The sequence below is a fragment of the Haliotis asinina genome, chromosome 16 (genome assembly GCF_037392515.1).
Source record: "Haliotis asinina isolate JCU_RB_2024 chromosome 16, JCU_Hal_asi_v2, whole genome shotgun sequence".
NCBI classification, from domain to species: Eukaryota; Metazoa; Mollusca; class Gastropoda; order Lepetellida; family Haliotidae; genus Haliotis; species Haliotis asinina.
This window is the reverse complement of record NC_090295.1, coordinates 4,516,790-4,527,188: the sequence shown is the minus strand read 5'-3', so window position 1 is coordinate 4,527,188 and position 10,399 is coordinate 4,516,790. Positions and strand designations below refer to the sequence as shown.

The 10,399-nt window shown below is 42.1% G+C and overlaps 1 pseudogene; it reads left to right on the top strand.

Annotated features, from left to right (window-relative positions):
- The first annotated feature begins 5,698 nt into the window (after window positions 1–5,698).
- Window positions 5,699–9,305, top strand: LOC137268778 (uncharacterized; annotated as a pseudogene).
- Window positions 9,306–10,399: the final 1,094 nt, after the last annotated feature.

The window sequence follows — 10,399 nt, the reverse complement described above, 5'->3', positions numbered from 1 at the left end:
TTACGCCACCCTCTCAATGACGTCAAATACGTCGATATAATATGCTTCTGTAGTATCATCTTACATTAAAACTGGTCAGAGATTGTGGCATTGCACGGTATGAGGACAGTGAATATGTACTTGCCAGGAATGGATTTATTATGAATTTATGACCTTTACGTCGATATGTTCAAAAGATCTTTTGATTCTTTTTATTATAACACGCCTGGACCAGTTCGTTGAACTTATTTCGTCTTGACCCGATCCTGCTGATAGTTCCAGAATATCCAACATTTCTTAAATTTTCCAGTAACTCATGTGAAATTCGTCTTTGAATCAGGCGGTATTGATGTTGTAATCTCCGGGTTGAGCAGCGCCCCAGGCGTATCAGTACGCCTATAACATATATAAACCATCCAGGTACGTTGTATATAATTAATGCTCGATGTAAACGGACTATGTGTAAATGGTCCAATGGCCTTCACACAAATATACAGCTTGACTTGACTTCACGCTCGCAATTGTTTCACTTTTAGGAAGGTGTCTCTGTTATATCAATACTTCGTACACCTCTCCCGATATATCTGTACTGTGTCTTGGTACACCTCTTCCGTTATATCTGTAGTTCGTACACCTCTTCCGTTATATCTGTAGTTCGTACACCTCTTCCGTTATATCTGTACTTCGTACACATCTCGTCATATCTGTACTTCGTACAAGTCCTATGTTATATATGTTCTTCGTGTGTATATGAGCCAATGGCCATCATACAAATATACAACTTGACTTGACACTCGGAATCGTTATATCTATGCTGTGTATATCTGTACTTCGTATACCTCTTCCGTTATATCTGTACTTCGTACACCTCTTCCGTTATATCTGTAGTTCGTACACCTCTTCCGTTATATCTGTACTTCGTACACATCTTCCGTTATATCTGTACTTCGTACACATCTTCGGTTATATCTGTACTTCGTACACCTCTTCCGTTATATCTGTAGTTCGTACACCTCTTCCGTTATATCTGTACTTCGTACACCTCTTCGGTTATATCTGTACTTCGTACACCTCTTCCGTTATATCTGTAGTTCGTACACATCTCGTCATATCTGTACTTCGTACACCTGTTCGGTTATATCTGTACTTCGCACACCTCTTCCGTTATATCTGTAGTTCGTACACCTCTTCCGTTATATCTGTACTTCGTACACCTCTTCGGTTACATCTGTACCTCGTACACCTCTTCGGTTATATCTGTACTTCGTACACCTCTTCGGTTATATCTGTACTTCGTACACCTCTTCGGTTACATCTGTACTTCGTACACCTCTTCCGTTATATCTGTAGTTCGTACACCTCTTCCGTTATATCTGTGCTTCGTACACCTCTTCCGTTTCTGTACTTCGTACACCTCTTCCGTTATATCTGTAGTTCGTACACCTCTTCGGTTATATCTGTAGTTCGTACACCTCTTCCGTTATATCTGTACTTCGTACACCTCTTCGGTTATATCTGCACTTCGTACACCTCTTCCGTTATATCTGTACTTCGTACACCTCTTCGGTTATATCTGTAGTTCGTACACCTCTTCCGTTATATCTGTAGTTCGTACACATCTTCCGTTATATCTGTACTTCGTACACCTCTTCCGTTATATCTGTAGTTCGTACAACTCTTCCGTTATATCTGTAGTTCGTACACCTCTTCCGTTATATCTGTACTTCGTACACCTCTTCCGTTATATCTATACTTCGTACACATCTCGTCATATCTGTACTTCGTACACCTCTTCCGTTATATCTGTAGTTCGTACACCTCTTCCGTTATATCTGTACTTCGTGCACATCTCGTCATATCTGTACTTCGTACAAGTCCTATGTTATATATGTTCTTCGTGTGTATATGAGCCAATGGCCATCATACAAATATACAACTTGACTTGACACTCGGAATCGTTATATCTATGCTTTGTATATCTGTACTTCGTACACCTCTTCGGTTATATCTGTAGTTCGTACACCTCTTATGCTATATCTGTAGTTCGTACACCTCTTCCGTTATATCTGTAGTTCGTACACCTCTTCCGTTATATCTGTACTTCGTACACATCTTCCGTTATATCTGTACTTCGTACACCTCTTCCGTTATATCTGTACTTCGTACACCTCTTCCGTTATATCTGTACTTCGTACACCTCTTCCGTTATATCTGTACTTCGTACACCTCTTCCGTTATATCTGTACTTCGTACACCTCTTCCGTTATATCTGTACTTCGTGCACATCTCGTCATATCTGTACTTCGTACAAGTCCTATGTTATATATGTTCTTCGTGTGTATATGAGCCAATGGCCATCATACAAATATACAACTTGACTTGACACTCGGAATCGTTATATCTATGCTTTGTATATCTGTACTTCGTACACCTCTTCGGTTATATCTGTACTTCGTATACCTCTTCGGTTCTATCTGTAGTTCGTACACCTCTTCGGTTATATCTGTAGTTCGTACACCTCTTCCGTTATATCTGTACTTCGTACACATCTTCCGTTATATCTGTACTTCGTACACCTCTTCCGTTATATCTGTACTTCGTACACCTCTTCCGTTATATCTGTACTTCGTACACCTCTTCCGTTATATCTGTACTTCGTACACCTCTTCCGTTATATCTGTAGTTCGTACACCTCTTCCGTTATATCTGTACTTCGTGCACATCTCGTCATATCTGTACTTCGTACAAGTCCTATGTTATATATGTTCTTCGTGTGTATATGAGCCAATGGCCATCATACAAATATACAACTTGACTTGACACTCGGAATCGTTATATCTATGCTGTGTATATCTGTACTTCGTACACCTCTTCGGTTATATCTGTACTTCGTATACCTCTTCGGTTATATCTGTAGTTCGTACACCTCTTCCGTTATATCTGTAGTTCGTACACCTCTTCCGTTATATCTGTACTTCGTACACCTCTTCCGTTATATCTGTACTTCGTACACCTCTTCCGTTATATCTGTACTTCGTACACCTCTTCCGTTATATCTGTACTTCGTACACCTCTTCCGTTATATCTGTAGTTCGTACACCTCTTCCGTTATATCTGTACTTCGTGCACATCTCGTCATATCTGTACTTCGTACAAATCCTATGTTATATATGTTCTTCGTGTGTATATGAGCCAATGGCCATCATACAAATATACAACTTGACTTGACACTCGGAATCGTTATATCTATGCTTTGTATATCTGTACTTCGTATACCTCTTCGGTTATATCTGTACTTCGTACACCTCTTCGGTTATATCTGTAGTTCGTACACCTCTTCCGTTATATCTGTAGTTCGTACACATCTTCCGTTATATCTGTACTTCGTACACCTCTTCCGTTATATCTGTAGTTCGTACAACTCTTCCATTAGATCTGTACTTCGTACACCTCTTCCGTTATATCTGTACTTCGTACACCTCTTCCGTTATATCTGTACTTCGTACACATCTCGTCATATCTGTACTTCGTACACCTCTTCCGTTATATCTGTAGTTCGTACACCTCTTCCGTTATATCTGTACTTCGTGCACATCTCGTCATATCTGTACTTCGTACAAGTCCTATGTTATATATGTTCTTCGTGTGTATATGAGCCAATGGCCATCATACAAATATACAACTTGACTTGACACTCGGAATCGTTATATCTATGCTTTGTATATCTGTACTTCGTACACCTCTTCGGTTATATCTGTAGTTCGTACACCTCTTATGCTATATCTGTAGTTCGTACACCTCTTCCGTTATATCTGTAGTTCGTACACCTCTTCCGTTATATCTGTACTTCGTACACCTCTTCCGTTATATCTGTAGTTCGTACACCTCTTCGGTTATATCTGTAGTTCGTACACCTCTTCGGTTATATCTGTACTTCGTACACCTCTTCCGTTATATCTGTACTTCGTACACCTCTTCCGTTATATCTGTACTTCGTACACCTCTTCGGTTATATCTGTACTTCGTACACCTCTTCGGTTATGTGTGTACTTCGTACGCCTGTCCGTCATGCCTGTACTTCGTACACCTCTTCCGTTATATCTATACTTCATACACCTGTTCTGTCATCTCTGTACTTTGTACACCTGTTCGGTTGTATTTGTACTTTGTATACTTCTTATGTTATATCTGTACTTCGTACACCTGTTATGTTATATCTATACTTCGTACACCTGTTCTGTTATATCTGTACTTCGTACACCTGTTCTGTTATATCTGTACTTCGTACACCTCCCATGTTATATTCGATTCCCTGTATTGGTACAATCTGTAAAGCCTATTTGTGGTGTCCCCTGTCGTGGTATTGCTGGTCCAGCGACCTAAAACTAAACTCACTCACTCACTCACTCAGTCAGGCTTCTGCTACGTCTGTTACACTTGCAACTTACGTGTAACTTTCATGTGAAAAATCAACATGGCGATCGATGTTGGATAATTCGGATTTGGATATAAATATAGCGAGGTATAAATATTGCCACAGGTGGTTATATACTGAGGGAAAATATAAGGGATCACATGAAAGAAGGAGTGTTCCTTTCTTTTTGTCCCAGGTGTTTTCACAAGGTATGCGATACACAAGCTTTCGAAGACATTGGGAAAAAACCCAAATGAACATTACTGCTTTCATGCGATCCCTTAATATTACATTCCCTCGGTATATATATATACGCCAGAGCAAGATGGTCAGATATACACAGTGATGGACCAGTGAGAGCCGCTACGTCAACAAACGCGTGTATCTCTCATCGTCAATCGAATGATTCTTAATTTACGGCTAGGGTAGGTGATGACGGATTTTATGGAAGCGCATGTACAGTGTGAAACACTCCCCAATGTCCAAGGGTTCAATACAGATTTAAAGCTGATTTCAATATAATTTGTGATGTGATCCCAATTTTGCGAAAAAAATCAGAGTTACGAAGAGTTCCGATGAAAATTCACCAGACATCCTCTATTTCCTTGAAATCCGATAGAGATCAAACATTGATCCGGTTAATCTAATGAAAGAGTGATAGCGGCCGGATGTCTGTGTCCGATTTATCCGATTGCAGTCGGACTGTAACGCGAGGGTGAAATAACACCAATCTCACACTTCTCCCGACACCAATCAGATAAATCGGTTACTGTTCGTAGGGTATTCGGATCCTGACCCAAAACTGTTCGGATTTGGCGCCCAAACCGGCAGTCGGGTATAAAAGTGGACTGGACCTCCAGATGGTACTATTCATGGATCAACTTCTTGCATCGCTGCAGTTCTGGGCTGCAGTTTTATATGGCAGCAACAAACCGGGCAACAAGATGCAATGACTCTTTAGGTCCTGGGAAGAAGGCAAAGAAGACGTTAATGGGTTCGACCGTGCCTGTAAGCTGACAGAAGGCTGTTATATAGCACACCACCAGACTCATGAATGATCTGGGATCGGAGGATACAACTGCATTCTTCAATCTCGTGCGAGTAACGCAATAATGTTTTCAGACTCGCACCAAGACTCGCGAAGGGTGACACCAATGCCAGAAGAACCCTGGAACCTGGTCTTAAGTTAGCCTGCACCCTAAGGCAACCTGCACCCTAAGGCGCCTTGCAGCTGTCGATCAGCTTCAGAGTTGATCGAGACTTTCTTATCCGAGAAAGTCTGCCAAGTCTGCCTAGTGGATGAGTATGCTGATGAAGCGATCAAGTGTTCCACCGCTGAACAATGATGGCATGCAATTTTCTGAAGAATACGAGAGGATATGTAACCTTCTACATGTGATGGCGGCACTTGATGGAAAGCACATAACACTCGGGAAATCGAAGAACTCTACCAGTTTTTACCATAAATTTCAGACATTTCTTCTCATGGGTCCTAAGTGGCACCTGTTGATGCGAACTATCTGTTCTTGCGGTCTGTGGTCAAGGACATTGATCTGTTCTGTGGTCAAGGACGCATGTCTGACACGCAGGTTTGCAATGCTTCTGAGCTCAAAGAGATGGTGTCTTCTGGTCAAACAGTATTCCCCCAACCTGAGTCAATGACCAATGACAACCAGAACATGTCACACTTTACGATCGGGGATTAAGCCTTCGCTTTGAGAACCCACTTGATGAAGCCTTACTCGAAAAGGAATTAGAGCGAGCGAGTGAGTATATTTTTACGCCGCAATGAGCAATATTCCAGTTATATGGCAGTGGTCTGTAAATAATCGAGTCTGGACCAGACAATCCAGTGATCAACATCATGACATGTGTCAATCATGTCAACGAGCCTGACCACCCGATCCCGTTAGTCGCCTCTTACGACAAGCAGAGTCACTTCTTATGCCAAACAAGGCCTATGCTACCCGGATCTTCACGGGGCATTTGACTCGTACAGAGCAGATATGTAATAATTACATGAGTAGACCCCGAAGAGTCGTTGAGAACGCTTTCTGAATACTGGCAGCCAGATTCCGATGTCTTATAGGAACATTAAAGCAGGAACAACCCTCATAAAAACATCTGTCTGCCTCCACAACCTGATCCGAATACGACACCCAGCCATGCACCATGGTCAGCTGGATACAGAAAATGCCAACCACAACATCATACCAGGAGATGGATCATGGCCATCATGCATGAAGCACAAGCTCCCAGAGGAGCTCCAGTCACACAGCACAGCGTGAAATCCTGAGACGGCACTTCTACAGCCCTCTTGGAGGAGTAGTACCTTGGCAGGAGAGGAAGATTTGGAATAACTGATTATAGACTGTTTTGCCACCTTAAGTGGATTTAGAAAAGGATGGCAACGCATGAACTGTATTGCTACCAGCAAATTAGTCAGTGAATATGAATATTGATTCTTGACATTACTAATTTGCATATTGAGCAATGTTCATGATTTATTGGTTATAAGTACTTAATATCTTAAAAGTCTGAACGGTGGCTCACGAGTGTGTAAAACAATTTCAATCAAAATGTTGTGAAGTGGCACTTGCAACAACTGTTACTGATAGGTCGCTTCTTTGTCTTTCTGACCCGTGAAGGTCCCGGGGTAGAATAGGCCTTCAGCAACCCATGCTTGCCATAAAAGGCGACTCAGCTTGTCGTAAGAGGCGACTAACGGGATCGGGTGGTCAGGCTCGCTGACTTGGTTGACACGTGTCATCGGTTCCCAATTGCGCAGATCGATGCTCATGTTGTTGATCACTGGATTGTCTGGTCCAGACTCGATTATTTACAGACCGCCGCCATATAGCTGTAATATTGCTGAGTGCGGCGTAAAACTAAACTCACTCACTCACTCACTCTTTGTCTTTCTGGACCCATCTTCAGGATGTTGGTGCTGTAGTATCCGATGGAAATCTGCGGGTGAATGTTGGTTGACCTACCTTTTGGAGTCCATTGGCAGATTAGATGTCATCGCTTTCTATGCGATATGTGTCGGATGCCAGTTCAGTTAATAAGCGGTTACCCTCCGATGTCACACCGGATAGCAATCGGATGATGATAAAGATCATGTTATCCTTCGATGAGAATCGAATTTGTGATGCGCGCTTACCAGGCGCGTCATGGCTGACCGCAGATTACAGTCATAGATGTCTGATGATCATCGAACGCTTGTCATATAGCCGTCAGAAGTCTGCTTGACACGTCCTTTAGTTGCTGACACGACACGACGTTCAACCGACGCTAACTCGATTTGCAACAGGAAATACCGTCCGATGGCGAACAAAGCTCCGGACTTAGTTCCTTCATTGGAATATTTCGCCTCATCGGATCACGTCCAACACGTCCAACACTGACCTGATAGTCGGCAAACACAAATCGGATTCATTGGACTTTGATACGATACTCCTCGTCGGTTTGCTTCCGATGAGTAACCGATGAGTCGGAAATCTCTGTGGAATGGGGGTGTAACAGAATCAAAGCATAAATATTATCTAATTTCCATTGCGATTCTAAATTAGGAAACACGTCATAGTGTTATAGCGTTATGGTGTCACTCTCTAATCTAACTGAAAATACCTTTTCTGAGAAACTTGAATTGCGCCATTGCACTGTATTATATGCAATGTCTGTTGCGTGGCTAAATTAAGAGACACATCAGCGTTAGGTATATATTGCTGTCACTGTGTAAGATACACGTCATATAGCCCCACAATATCCCTAATTGTATTACGTCTAGGAAAGTGATTGCAAGCAGCTCCACGCACGAACTCTGTACACAGATACCTGACTACCACTAATGTTTAGAGAATGGCGAACTGTTCTGTAAGTATGGCTAATTTGACATTTACCCTAGAGTCAGCCCGAGACGGGACAAACCAAATATTCTCTGTATATTCTTCCTAGATATAACAAGAAATATGGGCGTCTTTGCATGGTCGAGTGTTCGCTCATCACACCGAACACCTGAGTGCAATTCCCCGGACCTTCACGTGTCTCACATGGGTACAATGTGTGAATCCAATTTCTGGGGTCCCCCGCCGTGATGCTGGAATATTGCTAAAAGTGGCTTAAAAGTAACTCATCTACTACCTCACTCACTTTAGGACAAGAGACACTTCAGCACTATTTAAGTCTATACTATCACCTCACATTCAAACTGGAACATGAAGTTAGAAACGGATTCGGGATTCTGGATTCGGGATTCGAACTAACCCAGTCATATTGGTTTGCGGCAGATAACGTGTGAGGAGGTCAAATGTCTAACTGTTGGATCATTAAGGGGCGGTCCAGTCGTATGTTGCTGACAGATACAGGACCAAACATGGATATATATTCACGACCAGCGGATCGCGACAAGTAAGATTGGGGTATTAGATCTGTTTTTTACGAGTGTGTTAGTCACGATTCACTTCTATGTTTCATATATTGCAGGTGGAAACGTGGAACAATTGCGAAACCCTGATCTCTAGCCTAGGCACTCCATGGGGACAATGGCCACAACAGAAGATAGAGGGCATCTATGGTATCAAAGAGGATGGACTGGTTATCTACGTGGGGAGGTCCAAAGATATAGCTCAACGGCTGAAGTCACACTGCTACGGACAGCAAGCCATCGACCAATACATCCATGCTACCGCTGCCTGGAGGCTCAGCTATAACTGTGTGGTTGACCCAGAGCAGAGGTGTAATGAACATTGTTATGTACAAATCATTACTCACTTGCAAGGTCAGAGGCCGCCGTTCAACATGCAGAATGGAGATGCGTGTGCCCAGTGTCAGAGAAGATAAACTTGCTGACAAGGATACAGGATGTGCGATCCGTTAAAACGAAATCAAGAATGTCAACAACCAGTTAAAGAAGGCGATTCACTTGACTTACGTATAGCTGACTGAGCAAGATTACAGCGTACATTGTGCCGGATACTTTCTGCTATCTTTGAAAACCAGCAAGTTTACGTTTGGTTAGGGTTAGGGTTAGGGTAACATTTAGGATTTGCGTTAGGGTTAGGTTGACGTGACAGACGGTATCCAGCGTTCTCTAACTGTACCGCTGATTATAAAATGTGTATGTACACGTAAACCTTGTGTTAATAGTTGCCAGGGTTAGGTTGACGTGACACACGGTATCCAGCGTTCTCTAACTGTACCGCTGATTATAAAATGTGTATGTACACGTAAACCTTGTGTTAATATTTGCCATTGTTAGGTTGACGTGACACACGGTATCCAGCGTTCTCTAACTGTACCGCTGATTATAAAATGTGTATGTACACGTAAACCTTGTGTTAATAGTTGCCAGGGTTAGGTTGACGTGACACACGGTATCCAGCGTTCTCTAACTGTACCGCTGATTATAAAATGTGTATGTACACGTAAACCTTGTGTTAATATTTGCCAGGGTTAGGTTGACGTGACACACGGTATCCAGCGTTCTCTAACTGTACCGCTGATTATAAAATGTGTATGTACATGTAAACCCTGTGTTAATATTTGCCATATTCATTCACGATTTGATATGATGCCAGAACAAAGGATGAATAAACATGATGACATTATACACTATGCGTTCTGTCTTTTATTTCTGAAAAACGTCTTCAGCCGGGATCAACAGTTCTATCTAAACCTGGATCAACAGTTATATCTGAACCTTAATCATTAGTTGTATCTAAACTGGATTATCACTTTTGTCAAAATCGGGATCATGAGTTGTATCGAAACACGGTCTGTGTCATATCTTAACCCAACCCATGTTTATATCTAAACCTCAATCATTATGGATCATACGTTATATATATATACATATATATACTAGAAACATCAGGTATAGGTAAACCTTGATCAACAATTATAGTAGTAGTAGTAGGTGTCCCTTTTCGCGGAAAACCGCCCAGCGTTATTCATCTACATTCGGCATATCGACAACAGCTTTGATCTTTCAGCTTTGAAACGCGT